This window comes from Humulus lupulus, chromosome 2 (genome assembly GCF_963169125.1).
Source record: "Humulus lupulus chromosome 2, drHumLupu1.1, whole genome shotgun sequence".
Taxonomy (NCBI): domain Eukaryota; kingdom Viridiplantae; phylum Streptophyta; class Magnoliopsida; order Rosales; family Cannabaceae; genus Humulus; species Humulus lupulus.
In genome coordinates, this window is record NC_084794.1 from 45,053,194 (window position 1) to 45,065,305 (window position 12,112).

Sequence of the window (12,112 nt, forward strand, 5' to 3'; positions counted from 1 at the left end):
GGGCGCGACTACCCCCCCCGGGACGATGGGGGGCGATGCGTAGGACTGCGCGGGGAAATGTCCCGCACCTCCCGGAATCGTCTGAGCGACTGGGTGAGGGGCCGAGGGCCACCCGAAGGCCTGGATCTGGGCCTCCTCCCAGTTGATGAATCCTTGGGCCCTCCTAATAAATTCTTCTAGGGTGGCGGCTTTACTACGCTGCATGTCGTCCCAGAGCGGGGACTCGACCCGGATTCCAGACTGTAGTGCCACCAGGCGCTGTCCATCGTCGACCTTTGTCTTGGAGGCTTCTTCAGTGAAGCGCTGGATGTAGGCCCTCAATGTTTCTGCGGGCATTTTCTTAATATTGGCGAGGGCACTGATTTGCATATCCATCCTCATGGCGGCCACGAATTGCTTCCGAAAAGCCGACTGTAGCCCGGACCATGTTTGGATGGACCTTGGTTTGAGCCTTTTCCACCACTCTTCGGCGGGACCGCCCAACGTGATGGAGAAGCAGAGGCATTTGCCGCTGTCGCTGATGTGAGCCACGGTCATGAGTCGGTTGTACCGGGACAGATGATCCCTAGGGTCCGTGCTTCCAGTGTAGGCGGTGAGATTTGGCATCTTGAACCCCTTGGGCAACACGGCGTCTAAGATATGTCTCGCGCACGGCTCCTTGTCCTCTTCGTCGGAGTCAGTGTCCGCGCCCTCTTGCTTGCGGACCAAGCGGTCAGTGACCTTTTTTAATGCTGCCATTTGCTCCATGAGCTGCCTGGCCGCGCTGTCCTCCAGGGGGATTCTCTCGTTCCGCCTGTCATTTATGTCGTTCCTGAGGTCTCCGTTTCGAGGAAGGATTTTTTGCTTGCAGGCCCGCTCTTTCCGGGCATTCAGTCCGTCACGTAAATCTACTCGGGAAGTGTCGTCCCCGAAGCTGAGAGCGTCACGATCCTCGCGGCGGGGTCATTCCCGACGGTTCTTGTTGACCGAGGCACTCGGGGCAAAGACTTTTCCCTCCCGTTCGCCCTTGGGGCGGGCCGGGGCTGACCGTCCTGCGGCCGTACCCCCTGCGGATCGATTGGGTGGCCTCGTCCTGGGACGGGGCACACCTTCTCTTTCCTAGGTAACGGTCGCGAACGTGCCCCGGTTTTACTGACGGGGGTAGTCTTTTTCCGAGTCGTCCGTCGCTCCTTGTTCGGGACTTTCGGAGCCGTGTCGGGGGGAGGCTCTGGGAAACGGATCGGGCTGGCCCCCCTAGGGCCCTCGGTTTGCGCTCGGGGAACGGGATGTTGCGTCTCTGGGTGCGGGCCAACTGCGGGGTTGACCGCCGGGCCCTGCGCGGCCATCAGCGCTTGCAGGGCATGGAGAGACTCTTGCACCCGGCGGTGTGCCTTTGCCTGCTCAGCCATCCTGGCTTCCTGATCCTGGATCTGCTGCCTTAGTCTAGTCACCTCCGGGTCTTGCTGATCGTCGCGAGGGACCTCGGGATCCGCGGCTTCATCATGATTCTCCCCCTCGTTCTCCTCCTCATAGTACTCTTCTTCGTTTCCTACTTCGTACTCCGTCTCACCCTCGTAGTCTTGCGACTCGTCTTGGTGAGATGTCTGAGGAGGCACGTCTTCAGGCAGGTTCTGAGGGATGCGCTGAGAAGGCAGTGGGTCTTCGTTGCCCTGCTCCGGGTTGGCAGGGTCGAAGGTGGTGTTACGAGTGTTCACCATCGTAGTAAAGGCCTGACGTTGGCGCTAGCTTCCTTCAGCTCTCAATGAAAGCACCAAACTGTTAACCGAGATTTTTGGCAACTATCTTAAAGAAGGATATTTACTGATTATAATAAAGAGAATAGAGGATCGACACAAGATTTTTACGTGGTTGGGGCGTTAACTAGCCTTAGTCCACGAGTCTGTATATAAGTCTGTATTAGAGCTAGAATAAGCTTTTACAATGGAGTTGTTTAACTATATTTGAGCAGAGTTTCTGCCTTCTCTCCTCTTTCTACGTTGCATTACAACTTATATTTATAGAGTGAGGGGGACATCAGGTTTGGGCCGGGCCTGACCCGAGCCCATTTGAAATATGTGTACAGGGGGCCTTCCTAGTAGAGGCCCGAGCTAACAAGATATATAGTACATCAAACCCAAACCAGCTCAGGCCCAATTAGTTACCCAGAGATGCAAGCATTCTCCCGACAAAACGACACTTTGGCTCTGACCACTTCGAATCACGAGGCAGATTCAGGGGACAAGACCGGTCAGAGTACTTGGCTGCGCAGTCCTGACACGCCAGCAGACAATCCCAAGGAGACCCTTTCTGCAGGTGAAAAGTGGGGGGACAAGACCCACGCGAAATGAGGCGGCTTCAGTGTCCTGGACGCCTGGCCCATAGGCTGGGGATGAGGCGGTCCAGGTTCGTTTACCATGGGCCCGCTGCGTTTACTTCGGGCCCGGACCATTCTGGGCCCGGGAGCGGGACGCGATGGTCCGGGGCACTCCGGACAGTGCCGGGACCGTTCGAGCCGAATCATGAACCCGGAGGTACTTCCCGGACCATTCTACACATGCCCAGTCCGTAGTCCGCGGATTGGGCCCAAATACCGAACCGGTCCCTCTGACCGTGGGCCGGGGCGAGGGCCCAAAATCCTGAGAGGAAATGGGGATAACAATTATATATATAAATAAAGTTTACTATACAAGCTTACATCTAATACAAATGTATTTAGAAATTTGTACAGAGCATTGGATGCTCATGCTTATTCAGCCTTCCACCCATTCGATAGCGTTTTTGGATCCACTGAATCACTGTATTCGCTCAGAGATCAAGCGGTGCATAGACACGTAAGTCATGACTTTTTATCTTAGTTACTTTAATTTTTTTTTTATATCAAATAATTAATTAAGGTCAATTATATTGTTTATAGCGCCCTAGATTCATATGAGCTATAGAGAGGACAACCTGCAAGAAGAGCAAAACCCTGCAACCCTATGGTAGTAAGTTTTTAATCTCAACTTAGAAGTTTTCAAATTATTTAAACATATATATGTATATAATTGAAATATGTTTTGTTATGTTTAATAGTGCTAATGGCATGATGATGACATCAAGTGTGGGTACTTCGCAAGGGACTTCGTTTCAGAGCCCAACCCAAAGAACCACTTGAGTCGTCATGTAAGTATTGCATAATTTATTAGTTATTATATAGTTTAATTTAAATTTTATTGTAAAATCATATATAATTCAAGTATAGCTAATTTTTTGAATTCATTTGTAGTTCAAAAGCACAATGGTGTACCCACTTGAAGAAGTCAACGTTGCACGAGATGAATGAGCGAAGTCAATTCTACCTCATCTCAGTGTTTGATTAGAACTAGTGCTAGCTAGTACCTCCTGCATATATTGATCGAGTATGAATATTATTTGTTGAGTCATATGTCGACCTTGACTTAGATGAGTTTACTAACTAACTTATTTTTTGTCTCTAATACATGGACTTAGATTAGTTTTACTAACTTATTTTTTTTACACTAAATAATGGTTAAGTTAGTAGATTTTGATTAGATATTAACTTAGTCATTGTTTTCCCTATCGAGTATATGAATATTATTTTTTGAATCATATATCTCGAACATTGTATTTATATAGTTTCATATAAATATATACTTTTGATATGTATACGTGTTTCTGCTTCTGTTTTTTCCTTTCTGCTTCTGTTTCTGCATCTATTTTGTTGTAGGGATAAAATGGCGGAAATAGATTGCATAATAATTTTTTTAAACATATTAGCGTCGATTTTGCACAGACGCAAACATATGCGTCGATCTGTAACCGACACATTTGAGTCCCAGAAGCATCAGTTACAAATCGACGCATCTGAGCAATAGCGTCGATTACAGACTGATGCTTCTACCCAGGTCAAACGTGTTGCCTGCAATAACGTCAGTTCCAAAACTGACGCAATTGGAAAAATCGTCGGTTTGTAACCAACGCTAAACCCTTGTTTTTTAGTAGCACATAAATATGACGGAAATATCACAAAATAAACAAAATAAATATAATGGGAAACTCAAAACTGAAAACTAAAGGCTCCCATGTCGCAAAACCACAAAATGTAGAACCAAGGCCACGAGGAGTATCACTGTCCAAAATCTATATTCCAAGCCTTTTCCCAAAGTTACTTGAAGCTTCTATAGAGATGGAATGACAAGTGGGATTAAATAGACATTTGAAACTCACACAAGTAAATCAATTCTTGATGAATTTCTTGGAGAAAATGAATATTCTTAGAGAAATAAAGAGATAATTGAGAAGTGTGATCAATGCTTCACAACTCTAAAAAAACTCATTTTATAGTGTAGGCTTCATCATTCGACTAAGCTAATAGGATTAGACCACTTAAACATCTCATTTGGCGCAAAAAAGTCATTCTCGTAGTGGCTCAAACGACATATCGTTTGTTCACTGTTTCAACATGGTTTGCACACCATGTGGTGACATGTCGCTACACAGGTGGTCACCCCTACTGCCTATGGTATCCATTTTCTACCCTAAACACCTCCAAATTACTCCAAACTTTTAAGAGATGCTTATATACCTCATCGTATCACTTTAGACAAAAAAAAGTCAATTACAGATGTCTAAAACAAAAATCTCATAATTTCACTTCAACTTAAGTGAAACTGTTAAATGTTTTACACCACCTTGTGTAAGACTACTTCACCCTTATATTTAACCAATCTTAAGAGACATAACCTGCCCAAAACTCAAAGATAAAATTTTGATGGAAACTGAACATGTTTGAATGGGTTTTGGTATTCTATCTCACTAAATTTGAACTCGAAAGAGCAAACTTAAGCAACTAAAACCCCACCCTCAAAATATACTCCTACTAAGTTCAATCTTGAATATGAATGTATTTATTTTAAAAAAAAATTAAAAATCACAAAAAAATGACCAATTACCTTTTTAAGTGATAATCAATTACTGGTTTACAACAAAATTAATAAGAAAAAAATGGCAATTACTTAATTGTGGTTCGACCTTTTCAAGCTGCATCACCAATTCAACCAATGAATCATGGTCATAGCTTAGCAATTTCATGCCACAATGCTAAAGCAACTCGAGAGCTCACATTGTAGCCTTAATGTTTCATGCCTTGGTGCAACCCCATAGACATGAACTCGTCCCTTAACTTCAATGTAGTGATGTAAACAAATTATTATGTTGCAACCTCAATGTAATTATATTTCAATAGTTAGTTTGAAACTAGTCAATAACGGAAGACACTAGTAACAAATTTTTAATCCATAAAAATAAAAAAAATAAAAAATTAATAGATTCAATAATAAAAAGAATAAATAAAATTTTTCCCTCTAACTATGACAATTTCAAATTGTGTCCCCCGAATAATTCACGATGTTAAAACTTCCTCCTGAATTATGCACATTACTAAAAAGTGGGACTTCTATTAGATTCCGTCCAATGTGGCTAACGGAATGCTGTTGTAGCATTTTTGGTGCTGATGTGACATTGTCACAACATTGCCACGTATGTAATTCAAACTTAAAAATTAGTTTAAAAATACAAAAAACATAAAAAATCATTTTAAAAATTATAGAAATTAAAAATCAGAAAAAATATCAAATAAACCATTTAAAAACAAAAATAAAACTTATTATAAACAAAAATAAATTAAATCATAACAAGATTATATATCATTTAGAAAATACATTTACTTAAATCATTTTTAACCTCTTTCTTTTCTTTCATTTTTTGTAAGGATAAAAGAAAAAATAATGTAATGCCCTACTACCCAGGGACCGTTACACTGTGTATTTTAAATAGTGTTAAACTCGTTAAATGAGTCATTTGACCATAATCGTGTAACTAAACGTGACTAACGATTTAGGGTTAAATTTTTTGGGTCAAAAATAAAAACGTTTCACTAAATCGTTTATTGTATACATGGGATCCCAAAATACATTTGAAATGTTAATTACAATAAAAGAGTTACAACTTGCTGACCTAAGCGGCAAAATAGGGTTTGACCCTAGTTCCTCTTTAAACCCTCGGTCGTGGTGGTCGAGTAGCTGCATATGTACACATCGTCACCTAAGCTCTCCAACTCAAGGATGGTCCAACTTCTTTTACCTTTACCTGCACCCCATAGCACCCGTGAGCCAAGGCTCAACAAGAAAACTTAAACATGCTCATAAGCAGTTAACAACATATATCCAAATCATAACAAGCATGCGTAGCAGTAATAACCCTACTCATGCATGCATACCAATCATATAAATGACTACAGTGTCATATGGGACTAATTGCCCTAGATAATTGATCAATGAATCATATCGGGCCCAATGCCCAAAATACATGATTATGGAATTATACTGGCTCAACGCCCTAGGATATAGGACTAATGAGTCACCCTGGGGCCCTTTGCCCTGTCCTCTGTATAACTAACTTTGGAGCTGATCTAGCGTACTCGGCGCTAAGTTTTCTCCGACCAATAGGTCGGTCAAGCGTATAATACGCTTCTGGTTAGGCTAAACCATATGGACCAGCGCTCCATGCTATTGCCATGCTTGACTAATAAGTCAATGCATTATGACCAGCACTCAGTGTGCTATTGCCGTCCTTGACTATTAAGTCAATGCCTTACGACCAGCACTCCCCGTGCTAACTCCGTCCTTGACTAATAGGTCAATGCTTTACGACCAGCACTCACCATGCTAATGTCGTCCTTGACTAATAAGTCAATGCTAGGATATGAGACTAATAAGTCACCCCGGTCCTTAGCCCTATCCTCTGTATAAGCGTACCTAGCGCTGATCAACACTCCACATGATAATGCCGTCCTTAACTAATAAGTCAATGCTTGGATATGGGACTAATAAGTCACCCCGGGCCCCATTGCCCTATCCTCTGTATAACCAGCTTTGGATCTGATCCAGCGTACCTGGCGCTGAGTTTTCCCTTACCAATAGGTCGGTCAAGCGTATAATGAGCTCCTGGTTAAGCATAGCCATAACGACTAACGCTGCTATTTCCATCCTTGAGTAATAAGTCAAGCCTATCTCAATAAGATAATGCAAACAGGCATATATCATATGTCAAATATCCAGATACAAAGCATTCAACGTGCTTAATCAATAATCATAAGCATAATCATAATCATGCACATACTCAGGTGTTCATGCCCTATTCATGTTCCTGTTCAACAATTCAGAATCACAAGCATAATAATGATCATGCACATTTACAAAGACTCAAGCTCTAATAAATTTTATATTCAAAATTTAGGCCATGCCATAACCACATGTATCACATACTGGGTGCAGTTTTCTTATCTTTAGTCCAAGCACAAGTTACCAATAAACGACCCTCGAGCACGATCTCGGTTCTGAGCCCCTGGCGATAACCTAGTCAGAACCATAATACAGAATCCCGTCAATAACGAGTGAACACAGGCTTCCGGACCGAGTCCTAGCCTTCGGGGCGTCGAATCCTACCCAATCGGGTACTAGGATCGATCCCGAGCCCTTAGGTTTAAGTTCGCATGACTAGAAACCCTTGGCCAAAACTGCCTTTTTGGGTTGCAGCCCCAAAAACTTGAGCCGCGGCCTGCTCAAGAACAGGGGCTAACCCCTTCTTTGTCTGCGCTATGGGCAGCGGCCTGCCAAAAAGGGGCCACAGCCCAAAGTGCCCCAAATAGCCAAAACCACCTTTTTTTTTCAAGCCTGGGCCACGACACACAATAAAAGGGTCGGGGCCCAACCACGACACAGCCCAAAAACTTCATTTTTCCCACTTTAAATCCTTCCAACAACCTATCCAAACATACCCAAATCTCAAAAACAAAGTTCCCAATCATCTCAATGGCCCAAAACCATCAAAATCCAAGCTTCAAATCATTCAAAAACTTCTCAAAACGTAAAATCCAAATTCAAAATTTAAGAAATTTTAGGTAAGGAAATTCAAAGCTTAAATTACCTCTAATTTTTTCGTTTCTCGCTAAATCCCCCGGCTAATAATGTAGTGTCCTAGAATATTTAATTAGCTAGTTAGATAGTAGTAGTAGTAGTAATAGTAGTAGCTAGTAGTAGTTTGTAGTATGATAGTTTCTGTGGATTTTGGTTCAAGCAGGGACTTAGTTGGAAACTCATAGCAACAGTTATAGATTTTATAAGTTTAACCTATAGTTTAGAAATATTAAATATAACATAAGGTTTGATTAATATTGCTATTTTAGAAATATTATTTATTATAACCTAAGGTTTAGATAGAATTAATAAGAGCATGACACTTGTCATAATCATGTTTATTAATGATTTAAGTATTTTTGAAGAATAGTTTAATTAAAAGAAAGATCTAGAAGCTCTAGAACCTTCCAGAAACTTTTAGGATCACGTTTAGAATTAGTCAAGCTGTTTTATCAATTCAAAATATGCTGAAAAAGTGCAAATACGTGTTTGATATATCAACATATGCCGATATATTGCAGCTATAGGGGGTGATATATCGCCTACGGAAGATACAGAAAATACGTCGACTTTACACGAACGATCGAACGAGGCTCAGAAATATGGGGGGAGGCGATATATCGCCCTCCAACTCACATTTTTGAAAGTTTGTGATTTTAATTTTAAAAATAGCCTTAACCACTTAGACCTGCCTTTGAACGATTTTGACCGAGTTTTGGGCGTCTGTTGAACAAAAATTCAAATCTTTTTCATTTTATATTAATTTATTTATTCAAATAAAAAGGCGTTAGTTTCACTCCTTGAACTCTATAAATAGGACCTAGTACTCAACCATTTTCTTCATTCTTCAAGCATTTGTTCAGAGCCTCCAAGTTGCTAAGGTTACTATATCGAGAAACACTTGGGTTTTGGGTTAAAAGCTTTATCATTCAAAGCTTTTCTAAACACTTGGGAAGTGAGATATAGTGAGATTTCGGTATCGAGGTTTAGATCAATTCATAAGATCATTCAAGGTATTCTTATTCCTAAGTTCATTTCTTTATGGTTCTTTAGTTTTCTTTTATTTTCTTTTTAGATCCTAACTCTTGTTTATATTCTTGGTTAGGTATTTATGTTTCTTGAAACTTAAGGTTCTTTTCGGTAAGTTTCTACTTGGATGGTTTAGTTATCTTTTCATCTTCATTATTTAGAAATACTCATGGTTTTGATGTTGGCTTTTAGGAGTGTTCCAATCCCGTTCTTGTTCTCAAATATCCCAGTTTTTGGTAAGGAAAATAAGTTAGATTATATGTGTTTAGATGTTTATGTTATGATATGTTTTATGCTATGATATATATATTTATAAATATGTCTTGTAGTCATTTGGGGCTTATAGTTGCTTAGATAGCAAACCCCAAGAATTTTTATCATTTTCATGGTTTAGAGTTATGATTTACCCTACCTCGATTAGTAGACAGAGGACCTAGATGGGTTATCATATATTACCATGTGATCTAACCTACCTCGATTAGTAGACAGAGGACCTAGATGGTTTATCACATGCCATGTTAATGAGTTAATTGTTATATTATTTTATAATATAATGTAATATTATATTATTTTATAATATAATGTTTTAGATTAAATAAATGTGACATAGAGTGTCACATATTGTAACATATAATAGAGAGTTACATTATTTGGATATATGTGAAATATCCAAACATGTAACATATTTGGTGTTACAAATTCATCACAAATTTATAACTCCTAAATATCACCCATTATTGTGTAGATTTGTTGTTACACAATATTGAGATGAATTTCTTAAAGCCATATGAGAAATGGCTGATAGAGATGTGATTTTAACTCCCATATTGTGTATGGAAGTTACAAAATCAAGTGGGAATAAATTGGAACGTTTTGAAAAAAAACTGAAAAAATGTGTTGCTGAAATTGACTGAGGGCCGCGGCGCCGCGGCCCTAAAGGCTGACAGCTTCATATAATTTCGGTTTTTATCCAATTTTGAACGATTCCAACAGCCAAGTAACTCCCAAATCTCTATTTTAATTCCATAAAACACCCAATTAATCATTGGTAACAGCCATGGGGGTTGGTGGAATTTGAAATTCAAAGGGTGTCTCTAAACTCTATAAATAGGAGCCTAATGCTCACTTGTAAGATACACCATTTTCTATCCACTAGAGCACTTGGCTAGAAACACCTTGAGGCTTGATTATTCCAGAAAGCATTTCCAAAATCTGAGAGAGATCCCTTAGTGCTTGAGTTAGGGGGAAATAAGCTTTTGGACAAAGGTTTCAAACCTTGTTCAAGTTGGTGATCCCTAATCCTCTTCACTTAGGTTGTGTAAGTGAGAGTTTGTTTGTGGTTTATGTTCTTCCTTTTATTCTATTGTTCTTCTTCTTATTCTCTTGTTTTATTTACTTGTATATTTTGTTTAAGAGTTGTAATCTCTTCATTTGGTCCAAACACTATATTTTATTTGTAACTTTTGTTTTGAGTTGTATTTTACTATTCTCTTCTTCTTCATCATCTTCTTCATTTCCTTTGTTTTATTTGTATTTTCAGTTATAGAGTTGTAACACTTTATTTAATCAATCTTGTCCATTGTAATATTTTGCATAGAGTTGTAACATTATCTTACCATTTCCATTGAGGCAATATTATTTTTCCTAACATTAATGGCCATTAATATTGTAGTCCTATATGATGTACGTTTTTATAGTCATATGTTTTATAGTATATGTATATAATATAGTCTTATGTTTATGATTTATGTTGTTAATAGATTTTTCTTGCTGGGCATTAGGCTCATTCTTTTATTTTTAGCTTGATGCAGGGAAATGATTATGGAAGGCAGAAAGATTCATGGCAACTTGGCTTGTGTGTTGATGATGAATGGATTGTGTGGCGATCAAAATCGAGGATGACGTTGTTTTTAAGTCTTTTTATTTATGTTTTTTTATGCATTTCCGCATTTAGTATTTAAACAAATTAAAGTTATGTTTTATGTTTTATAAACAATGGGATCCCATACCATATCACATTTTATTTTATATTTTTACCTTATCTTGTATTGGTACAATATTTTGGGTTTTAAATAAAGTTATGTTATTTATAATGTATGTTTCCAAAATAGTATCTATGTCTAGTAGTTTTAATGGTCCAAGGTCTTAGAAATAGTTGGGTCATTACAGTTGGTATCAGAGCAAACGGTTCATATGCATGAAGTTCTCCTTGATACACACGCACAAGCTCTGAATCTAATCGCCAATGTAAGTGTTATGTTTATTATGTTTATAGCTAACATTTTAGCCGTTATGTTTTCAGTTAAGAATGGATGGAGCCTTGACCTATAAGGATATCCGAGCCATTAAGGCATTGAAAAGGATTAGAGAGCCAAGAAATACAGTAGGAGTGTTAGAAAGAATCACTAAGAGATTAATCTTATTCCACAAGGAGATAGTTCATCTTTAGACTACTAAGCAAATTATGATGAGAACTACGGAGCAATATGTCTTAGTAATTAGGCTTTTTAAAGATTTTCCTTCTGTAATTTTAACCTTAGAAGAAATATGGGAGACTATAGATGATGAAGATGATTTAACGGTAGCCATGAGATATTATTTTCTCATACTTAGGTTCACCTCTAAGTTGGAATTTCAATTCACTAATGAACAAAAACATAGAATCTTTATGAATCTTCCCCGAGGAAATTTTGAGGCTCAAGATAATGATGATTATGAAGAGATAGATGATGATATGTTAGATGAAGGGTCAGATGTAGAAGATCCTGATTTTTAGATTCACCCTAGTTATGTTAGTTTATTTATTTATTTTGCATTTATGATTGTACTTAGTGAAAGCTTTTTCCCAAATGAATATTATTGTTATTTTTGAATGACATGTATGAGTTTGATTTTTTTTACAATCATAATAAATAATAAATTCAATAAATAATGACCAAGTTCGGTGAGGGTGGATACAAATCAATGGACTAGGTTCTATATTGAGAGTTAGGGGGCCATAGTAGTGGGAACGATTTTACTGATCCTAGCCCTCCCTCAATATGGTTAACTTTGGAACAACGACGAGTTTCGAGCCTGAGAATTAAGTCATATAGGATGATTAGAAACAGACTTAGAAAGTAATAAAG